The sequence below is a fragment of the Lactuca virosa genome, chromosome 1, assembly GCF_052849685.1.
Source record: "Lactuca virosa cultivar CGN04683 chromosome 1, Lactuca_virosa_CGN04683_v6, whole genome shotgun sequence".
NCBI classification, from domain to species: Eukaryota; Viridiplantae; Streptophyta; class Magnoliopsida; order Asterales; family Asteraceae; genus Lactuca; species Lactuca virosa.
This window is the reverse complement of record NC_136426.1, coordinates 36,074,225-36,085,222: the sequence shown is the minus strand read 5'-3', so window position 1 is coordinate 36,085,222 and position 10,998 is coordinate 36,074,225.

Here is a 10,998-nt window from a genome sequence, read left to right as displayed (position 1 = left end):
AATGAAGATATCTAATCACAAATGGTAGACATCAATCATCAAAAGATTGAATGTCTCATTATATTTAAGAACAAAGACCATCTAAAACGGACAATTGGGAAAAATGTGTTCAAGAAGGTTTTCAGATGAAGACAAGTAGATCAACCAAATCAAGGTATGAGGTTGTGTGTGTTAGGAAAATTTGTTCTTGGTTACTAAGAGCAAAAGGAATTAAAAATTTTGGCGGACTTTTCCACGTGAATAAATTTGTTGACGTACACACATGTTCTTTAACAATGTTGCAACCTAATCATCGACAAGCAAACAAACATGTTTTGGGTGAATATGTTGCTGATGTTTTGGCTAAAGATTATAGTAGAGTATATAGGGGACAATATATTATTAACGATATGATTGCTCAATTGAAAATCAATATTTCATACCATCAGGCTTGGCGTGCGAAGCAATATGCACTGTTGTTAAGGGGTACGAAAGAGGATTCTTTTACCAAACTTCCGACTTATTTCCACAATTTGGTCAAACATAATCCCAACATGGTGACACATATTCAAACAGACGGTGATGATCGGTTTGAGTTATTGTATGTCGCACTTGGTTGCTCGGTTAGTATTACTATATATTTTTTTTATTATTTTTATTATTTTTATTTTGGTGTACCTAACTATAATTAGTGTATTTGAGTAGATATGCAATGTATTGTAGCTACGCGCTTTTGTCAATTATTGTAAGCCGACCCTTGTAGTAGATGGAGCCCACCTAAAGGGCGAGTTCAAAGGTACCATGTTACTTGCAGTTACTAAGGACGGACAAAACCAAATATTACCGGTTGTATATGGTATATGCAAAAATGAGTGTACAGATTCTTGGACATAGTTTTATCAAAAACTACATGATTGCATAGGCAATATGGAGGATCTTACAATTATATCTGATAGGTCTCCACCTATAGTGACATCTTTTGCCAACATTTTTTCTTACGTTCATCATGGAATATGTGGTGTCCATTTGTATTTCAACATAGTAGCTAGATACGGAAAGAGTAAGACAGTAGTTGGTTGTTTTAATGTTGCCATGGACCTTATGAGCAAGACAAAAGAACCAGTATAGTAATACTTACAAAGTATAAATCCTGAAACTTGGTCTAGGGCACATTTTAAAGGCAACCGATACAATCTTATGTCGTCCAACAATGCGGAGTCTATAAATGCATTATCTAGACATGCACGTAAGGTGTCGACACTGATGTTGATCGACTTTTTTCATGCAATAATGCAACAGTGGTGGTTTCAAAGACGTAACTTTGCAGGTAGTAAGTTGTAATATTAATGTTTGTGTTAAATGTTATTGATCTTAACTGTGTAATTTTCTATATTTTTTTAGCGGAAGCAAAAACAACACTCACCCCTTGGGCCGATGATATTGTAAAACAAAATAAAAATACTTTTACTAATTGGGATGTTTGCATGATCTCAAGTAAGAAATGTGAGGTCAAAAAGGGGAGACAAAATGTCACTGTAGATTTATAACAAATGACATGTACATGTAGGCATTGGCAACTTGACAACATACCTTGTGGTCATGTGAGAAGAGCGCTAACAGTCAACAATTACCAAGACTGCTAGATATATACATTAAAAGCTTACCATACCGAAACATTGAGGAGAACATATGAGGAATCAGTAAACCTTTGCCAAAGCCATCCGAATGGGAGATCCCCGATGATTTGATGATTGTTAGGCCACCTATAATGGATAAACATCAGCCAGGCAGACCAACAAACACGGAATGCATTCCATCCCAAGGTGAGGGTCCAATTAGAAAAGATTGTTCTACATGCGGTCAAGCAAGACACACGACAAACAATTGTTCTAGAAGGGCGTCCGAAAGTGGAGCACATCGCACGAGAATTCCTACTATGGAGATGACATTTAATATTGAGGCTTCTGCGAGTTGTTCACAGACCTATAACGCCGAATATGATTTAAAACTACCTTAAATTGAAGAGTTGTTAATTTATTATGTATTGTAATGTTTTTATCAATTTTCTAATATGTTGTTCTTATGCTTTATATTTTAATTTAGTTTGAACATCATAAGAGCAAATGAAGTTTTTATACATGATTTTTAAAAATACTTGGAAATTAACGGTAAACAAACATATTAATCTAAAAAAACATATAGCAAACCCAAGACATGCTAATCTTACAACAAATTTTTAACTAATTATTAACTTCAGGGAACTGCAATGGGTACTTCTCTTTCTCGATTGTTATATAGTCATCCATTTTGATTTTATCTTTGAAACGATCCTTTTGCACCCTAAGATGTATCATCTCTGCGTCTTTGTCAACAAGCCATTTTCCAGTCATTTTGAAAGTCTTCTTAGTCTTTTTTTATCCATTATTCATGCTCTTTGATTTTCTTTTTATTAAGGTCTATCCATTCTTGAGCTTGTTTGCATTCCAATGCAAGTCGAGATGACTCTTTATCCTGTTTTTTTTGTTCTTTCTAACAACCCAAAAATCAAGGGTAAAAATTTCATTTTTCAATACAGTCAAAACACATATATCTTTTAAATCCAAGCTTTCCAAAAACATTGCTAATTAAAAACATTTATCAGAGTTCATCCCAAAATCAAATATTGCGGAAAACACAGGTGTGTGCACTGCGATCAAGTCGGGCCCTTCCTTTCAACCGATGATACCTGAAACCATAAACAAAACTGTAAGCACGAAGTTTAGTGAGTTCCCCAGAGCATACCCCACACAATCCACATAACCATATAATCCAAATTAGCTATAACAACTACATAAACCATATCAATCACATAAGTCATGCATATAAACATATAAGGATGTCGTGGGCTCCCCCTAGGGTCTTACTTCAGGATGCCATGGGCTCCCCACATGGTCCTACACCTAAGTGCCATGGGCTCCCCACATGGTCTAACATCCAAGTGTCATGGGCTCCCCCATGGTATTTAATAGGAAAGTCATGGGCTCCCCACATGGTCTTACATCCAAGTGTCATGGGCTCCCCCCGTGGTCTTTAATAGGAAAGCCATGGGCTCTCCACATGGTCTGACATCCAAGTATCATGGGCTCCCCTATGGTCTTTCATACAAGTATACCACATATACAACTAGCATACCTCCTAGCATATAACCAACTAACATGCCACATAACACTACATCAACTAGTGTATCACATATCATAAAATGGGCCAGCCATGGTGCCTTCGACCCATTGGTATGGTGAGGAGACTCACCTTGAATGCAGAAGCTTCCCGAATGACATCTTTAGCTACTGCCCCGCCGACTTCCCGAGCTACCAATACCAATCAATATACCCAATTAGCAATTGGGTTCCATACTCTAATCCTTAATCCATACATGGGGTAAAATGACCATTCTAACCCTGGCCCAGTATGATCCAAAACTGAGGCCCAAGCCCAAAACAAAAGCCCAACACTATAATGTCCATAACTTCATCAATGGACCTAATCCGAGAAGGCCCAATACCAAAAAGGCCTAAAATACTGAATGGTCAACCCTAGTCAACTCCTGGTCAAAGTCAAAGTCAACAGTCAAGGTCAACAGTCCATGTTGACCCAACTCGTCGAGTGCATCTAGCAAGTCGTCGAGTTCCTCAGTGTTCAGAAACCGGGAAAAACCCTAGCCAACTCGCCATGTTATCTCATCGGCTCGCCGAGTTTGCTCAGTATCCAGAAAGCGGGAAAACCGAACCAACTCGTCGAGTTTCCCCTGTCTCAACACATTCATCCCCTTTCCAGTCAAATCTAAATCCCTAAACTACAGATCCAGACCCCTATGGTTAAGATACCACATAAAGTTGCTAAATTTACATTCATGCAAGGCATAAAAGGGCTAAAAACACTTAATCAAAGCTTGTCAAGGGACTTAGAGTTGGCAACTTTAAGTCCCCAAAAGCCCTAAGATGTCCAGATCTAAAGCCATATCTTCATAACATGCTCAAAGCCAAGAATGGTCCCAAACTATGCTAATAATGGCCATAAACTTTCATAGAAGAAGATCTAAGCAATGGAAGGTCAAGGTTTATGTTATATATCTTAAACTGGTTGCCACAGCAGAGTAAACACCAGATCTACAACCTCTCCCTTCAGCTATGCACCAACCAATTCAAGCTTCTTCACATAAACACCTAAAAGGCACTCATTAAGCGCTCACATACTCAAAATGGGAGATGAGATACGATTTAGGGTTTCTCTAGACAAAGGGTGTTATAAGGGAGGCTACAAGTGAGGCTTATGGCCTTTAAATAGGGTACAAACCCTAAAAATTAGGGTTTTCCTTTCCAGTGTCTACTCGTCGAGTTGGGGCCTTCCAACTCGTTGAGTAGACCCTTCACTCCGCGTCCAAAATGATCTCTACTCGACGAGTTGGAACTCCCCAACTCGTCGAGTTCAGCCCAAAAGTCTAAAAAGGCTGAAAACTGAATAACACATAAACCAAGTGTTACAAATCTACCCCACTTGAACTAGACTTCGTCCTCGAAGTCTGCTGATGCATAGGGTCTGGTTAATGCTTCCTCATCTCCTCCTCCGGCCGCTGCTTACGAGTCATGCCCGCGACTTCCATTACCTATTATGACCCGACTGCTGATTTTCATTGCACCTTCACTAATCTTGCTACCTTACTTCCTCATGGCTTGCATTTTATGTTTGATAACTAACACTAACTTCCTCACATGATCCAGCCGTTCCTTTGCCTGAATATTGACTATAAGGAATTACAGTAGAGTTTTCGTCCAAACACTTTCATGGCTGATACATAATATGCACTATGAATCAGTCTGAGCTTCCGCAACAGTCCTACACGATGCATCTTCTTGCCCAACCGGCCAAATTTTGACCGAATCACAATACCTAGCCTTCAGCCCTGCTTCCCGAACCGGGTATCACCCCTCAAGTCGAAGTCCTGAGAGTACTTCAACCTTGATAAAACTTGAGTATCCAACTCTTACCAATAATCGGCAAACCGTTATGAACCCAACGAATACCGACACCCGACGTCCCGAGAGACACAACCGTCACCCCGATCATTCAATGGCCTTTCAAAAGGCAACAAGACCCAACCACACCAGACTCTTCCCAATCCTGATTATTTCGGTGTTACCAAATGAATGAATTCACTTACCATAACCGGATGCCGAACGCCTACATTCGGAATACTGGATTCTTGTCTGGTTGCTGAGCCGACTAGCAACCTCGCACTCGCCCCACGCGACCTCCGAAAGAGACCTCGTCTAGCAATAAATGTCCTAGCTATACCGCCATTCATGGCTCCATTAATATTTCTGACACATCTAATCATAATATCCTGAAAACTTGTCGCCATAGAATCTAATACGAAAAGTGACTGCTACCGGAACCGCTGTAGTCTCACATCGCGCCTGGTCTCCATCGACCCATCTTTTCCTCACTTCAAATATGTTGTGGCTCTTTCACGAATAAGACTAACCCAAGACACATCACAATAACTCGGGCTACTATCAACTAAGTCCACCCATTACCCTTGGACCTCACAATTGTCTCCCTTGGCATATAGATACCCCAAATCTCATCTCACCAAACCGAAATCCTGTACTGAACATGCGCGAACTCCGAGTCGGGAGATCCTTCCCAAAACGAATCGGTATTCTGCTCCTACCTCAAGATCCATGAATCTACATTTGCATAATGCACCATAACTTCCGACATCCCGTACTTGACCGATAGATAAATGCCCTTAGCTGATCCTCGAGACTACCAGTCTCGCACCTGGTCCAACCACCAGGTTCCCAAGAGATCAAATATCAGGACTACCCATCTGTAGCCCTACTGTGTCACGTACTACTTATCCACATGATCCTGCAACTCAAGATCCAAACCCTTGACTCAACAGTCTCTACCAGTCCATCCTGAATTCCCATAACCATCCGGGCTGGCCCACGGATCACTGATCGGACAACCACCTCCGGTCCTGATTCTAATTATGTTGTGGCCTCCCGACAACCTTGCGAACTGGCCTACCCTCGCCTAATTAATCTGAAAGAATCCGTGAATGCTACGACTATCCCGTAATCTGACGACACTTCCTACCCTATCCGGCTGTTAGTGAATGCTACAGTTCCCCCGCAGTCTTACAACACTTTCCACACTTTCCGACTGCTAGTGAATGCTACAGCTCCCCCTGAAGTCTAACATCACTTCCCTTACTATCCGGCTGCTAGTGAATGCTACGGCTCCCCCGCAGTCTTACATCACTACACTGAATTTGGCCCTGTTGGCTTCTCAAAAGTTGACCCGAACTCTTGGGTCTCTTCCCGGGACCCTCCAATATATGCACCTGATCTGGTCACCTCTTCCCAATGTGCTCCAAATCAATCCCTCGCTCTTGACTCTAGAAATCATATCATTCAGGGTCTCACACCCTGACATACTCATCAACTCAATCGTCAACGACTGAACTGCAATAGTTGGAGCGACCTCTGCCCTAACGGGGCTACAACTACTCCCAAGACATAGTCTCCAATCCCGAAAGCATAATAGAATGCATAATAAATCTGTGTCGCCTGATACAAGAGTTCCAAGGCGAACTCAAAAACCTGGCAGTCCTTCCACTAACTGGCTCACCACCGGATCTAGGACCAGACCCTGGTCCTTCCCTATGTGTGCTCATCCTCATCTGGCAAAACAGTTGTCCCCACGATCAGAGCATAACCAATAATTCTCATTCCCAGGCTTCTTAGATTCTCCAAGACTTTCCCCGATTCGAGTATGGATCATGTGCTTTCAGTAGTACGGGCTCAATACTACCTTCCACACATGTCCATACTTTCCTCCAGAATCATCCCGAATCCTCTAAGTCACCTACTCCACTGATGTACTAAATGCTTGCTAAACAGCAACACAATACCCACCGTAGCACCTCCTAGGCTTCCCCTAGGTTCCCAACTTCATCGAACCGCCCCCACTAAACTTACTGGAGCATATTCTAGGCTTTCCTAGGTTCCCAACCCCACCCTGCCATCAGCTACTGAAGAACTCTTCATGATGCCAGCCATCCGCCTCCTGAATAGCGTCATATTCACTTAGTAGCTGACTCCCATCATTCAAGAGTTCCACAAAGCACAAAGCAAGCATCATTCGTGCAGTAGCACTCCAATCTAAAGTACTATCATAGGACCTTCAGTCCGCACACCAGAACTCATGCAATCCACATCCACTCTCGCTGCCGGCTGCCTTATGAATGCAAATTATACACAGAACATGATCTAATAGACTGTCGATAATAGACTCTACCCTAGGACCACAACCATACATGGAACATGAAATAAGGCCAAATCAGTTATTTTAAGGCTATAAGATCCTAACCGTATATAATTTTCAAAGCATACACTTAGCAGTTACCAATACCAATAATCATTCTCATTCTATCATGGCATCCAGTATCTCCAAGGCTACAAGCACCACATATCAGGCCAATCTGTCGTTGACCACGCAGCACTAGCATGCAACTCTACCAGCTCATATAACATATAAAGGCATCTCTCTTAGACCTAACTAGCATGCGATTCACAGATCCGTAAATCAAGTGATAACAGATAACATATATGGGTATTCTGGAGAAAACTTACTTGAGCTTGGCCGATTGCATGCACCACACCCTTTCTTATCTTAGAAAACTCTTTCCTTGAAAACATTTTTATTTTGAAACTCTATAGATCCTCAGTTTGAATTTAGACAAACCTGAAAGTATGTCCGAATCCCTCAAACCAAGGCTCTGATACCAACTTGTAACAACCAAAAAATCAAGGGTAAAAATTTCATTTTTCAATACAGTCAAAACACATATATCTTTTAAATCCAAGCTTTCCAAAAACATTGCTAATTAAAAACATTTATCAGAGTTCATCCCAAAATCAAATATTGTGGAAAACACAGGTGTGTGCGGTGCGATCAAGCCGGACCCTTCCTTTCAAACGATGATACCTGAAACCATAAACAAAATTATAAGCACGAAGCTTGTAACGACCCAAAAATCAAGGGTAAAAATTTCATTTTTCAATACAGTCAAAACACATATATCTTCTAATCCAAACATTCTAAAAACATGATTAATTAAAAACATTTATCAGAGTTCGTCCCAAAATCATATATTACGGAAACACGGGTGTGTGCCCTGCGATCAAGTCGGGCCCTTCCTTTCCAAACCAATGATTCATGAAACCATAAACAAAACTATAAGCACGAAGCTTAGTGAGTTCCCCAGAGCACACCCCACACAATCCACAAAATCACATAATCCATATTAGCTCTATAAGCTACACATATCACATATGTCATGTAAACAAGCATATGGGATGCCATGGAAACCCTCCAAGGTCTTATACCGGGTGCCACTGGAACCCCCAAGTGGTCTTAGCCCATTGCCATGGGAACCCCCACATGGTCTTACTACCCGCCATGGGAACCCCCACGTGGTCTCAATCCACTGCCACGGGAACCCCCCGGGGTCTTCCATACAAATATCATATCATCATAACACATAATCGATAAACTGTACACATATACAAACCTTATAAGCCATACATACAAACAGATAAAGGTGTCATGGAAACCCTCCATGGTCTTACACCGAATGTCATAGGAACCCCCACACAGTCTTAAATCACTGCCATGGGAACCCCCACATGGTCTTAGCCTGGAATGCCATGGGAACCCCCACATGGCCTTATATCCAACTGCCTCGGGAAACCCCCGGGGTCTTCCATGCAAGCATCACAAAGACAACTAGGATATCAAATACCACACAATCAACTAGCATACCACATATAACTAATTGCCATGGGAACCCCCGCATGGTCTTCACATAAATACATAGTTTATCGATAGCACATTCACAATAACCATCACAACTAAATAAACCAAACGTTACATTCTTCAGCCGTTTTCAATTCTTGAAAACTTTCATCCGACATATATGGGCCTTCTAAAGAGGGTGTAATAAAGGGGTCGACTGGATCACAATAGTAACAATCTACTCTGTCGCATGAGCAAATTTCAAACTTTGAGGATGAACTGATAATAAAGTTGAGATTATATATAGTATTTTTAATAAGAAAACGATTGTATATGTCGTATTTGTACATCCTAGTAATCTGCAAATCATAGTCCAAAGGCAACCATTTCATAGTCAGAGACAGAATTCATAGATGATTGTTTAACATGACAAGTCACTGTAGTAACCTGCAAATCATAGTCAAACTTGGAAATGACTACACATAAATGACTGTTTGACATAATAACTCACTGTAGTACGCATATATTCCACTAGACTTGTCAAGTCCTTGTTAACTCCTTTTTTATTATAAATAGATGTTTAATCTATACGAAAGGAACACCCATATCATCTATATGAAACGAACACCCATATTCAGAAATGTTGTCTAATGTAGCAACTTCTTCGAATGTAGTACCTAGTTCCAATTCTCCACGACCATGGACGACAAGCGAGGTGTTGGTTGTAACACGATGTTGGATTAGCATTAAGGAGGGTGTAACGCCACTGGCTCCCCCGCATTTCCTGATAGGTGATGAATGGACCCGCATAACAACTTTGTTCAATCATGAGATGGGAGAAGGACAACACCGACTACAATCAGATATTGTCAGTAAATGGATGTATGTAAAGAGAGAAGTCATATGGTTCAATCGAGCGTATAATTATGTTTAAAATACCAAAACTTATTATGCAGACACCAAAGAGCTTTTGGAAATTGTTTAAGATTTTTACATTTTGGAGCATGAAGGCAGTGACTTCGAGTATGAAGACGTTTGGAATCTTGTTAAAAATAATCGGTATTTCATGTGGACAGCTCTGTTATTATGCAAATTTCATATTTTTGATGTTTTATGTATTGTTTTATGTGTAATGCTTCATGGAATTATTATTTGTAATGTATTGTTTATGTGTAATCGAGAATGAGGACGTTTGAAATTGTTATTTGTAATGTGTTGTTTTATGTGTAAGGTTTTATGTATTGTTTTATGTGTAATGCTTCATGGAATTGTTATTTGTAGTGTATTGTTTTATGTGTAATAGAGTATGAGGACGTTTGGAATATCGTTACAAATAACCCAATGAGTTCTCATAAATAACATTAACAGAGGAGGTACATCTAATACAGACGAAATAGATGTAAATAACATAGTACAAACCTAATAGATAAAAATAGATATTAATTAAACAGGACATATTTCAAAATATTCCAAGGGGCTTCATACTAGAATTCCAACCCGTCCCTTAATGAGTTGTATTCCTCTTTAGCAGCTTCCAAGATGACCTCCTCGGTAGCATTTAAATGGGTGTCGTCAATTTTGGTATAAAGATCGTTGAATAACAGAATTTCAGTTTTCATTTCATACCATTTTGCTGCAATATCTAGGTTGTCACGATGGTTTTCTGCAGTCGTTCGAGTTTCAACGTTGAAGATAAAGGTTAAACGAGTCCAAAACATTGGATCGTTCACCTTGTTGGTCTCGTACACATGAATATATGCACGACTAAAAACCAAGTACTCCTCATCGGTCCATGGTTTTGAAGTCATTTTTAGCGAAATAAAGAGAGTAAATTTTTAAAAGTAATATATGAAGAACTGATATATCTTGAAGTGAAATGATTTTTTCACTGAAAGTAAATTTATACTAGGCTTTATGACAACAATAAACGGCACGTTTTTAATGTCCGTCAATTGCACATAACTTTCTACACAAAATCGCAGTCAAATTTTTTAATTTGTCCGCAATTCATATTCCAACTTAACTGAGGAATGCAATGTACTTATTGACAACACAAGAGAGGAATATTTGAGTTAACAAGTCATTGCACTGACTGACAACACAAGACATGACTGTTTGACTTGACAACACAGATGGAGTTACAAAAGGGGGTCACCATAAATAATTGTTCATATC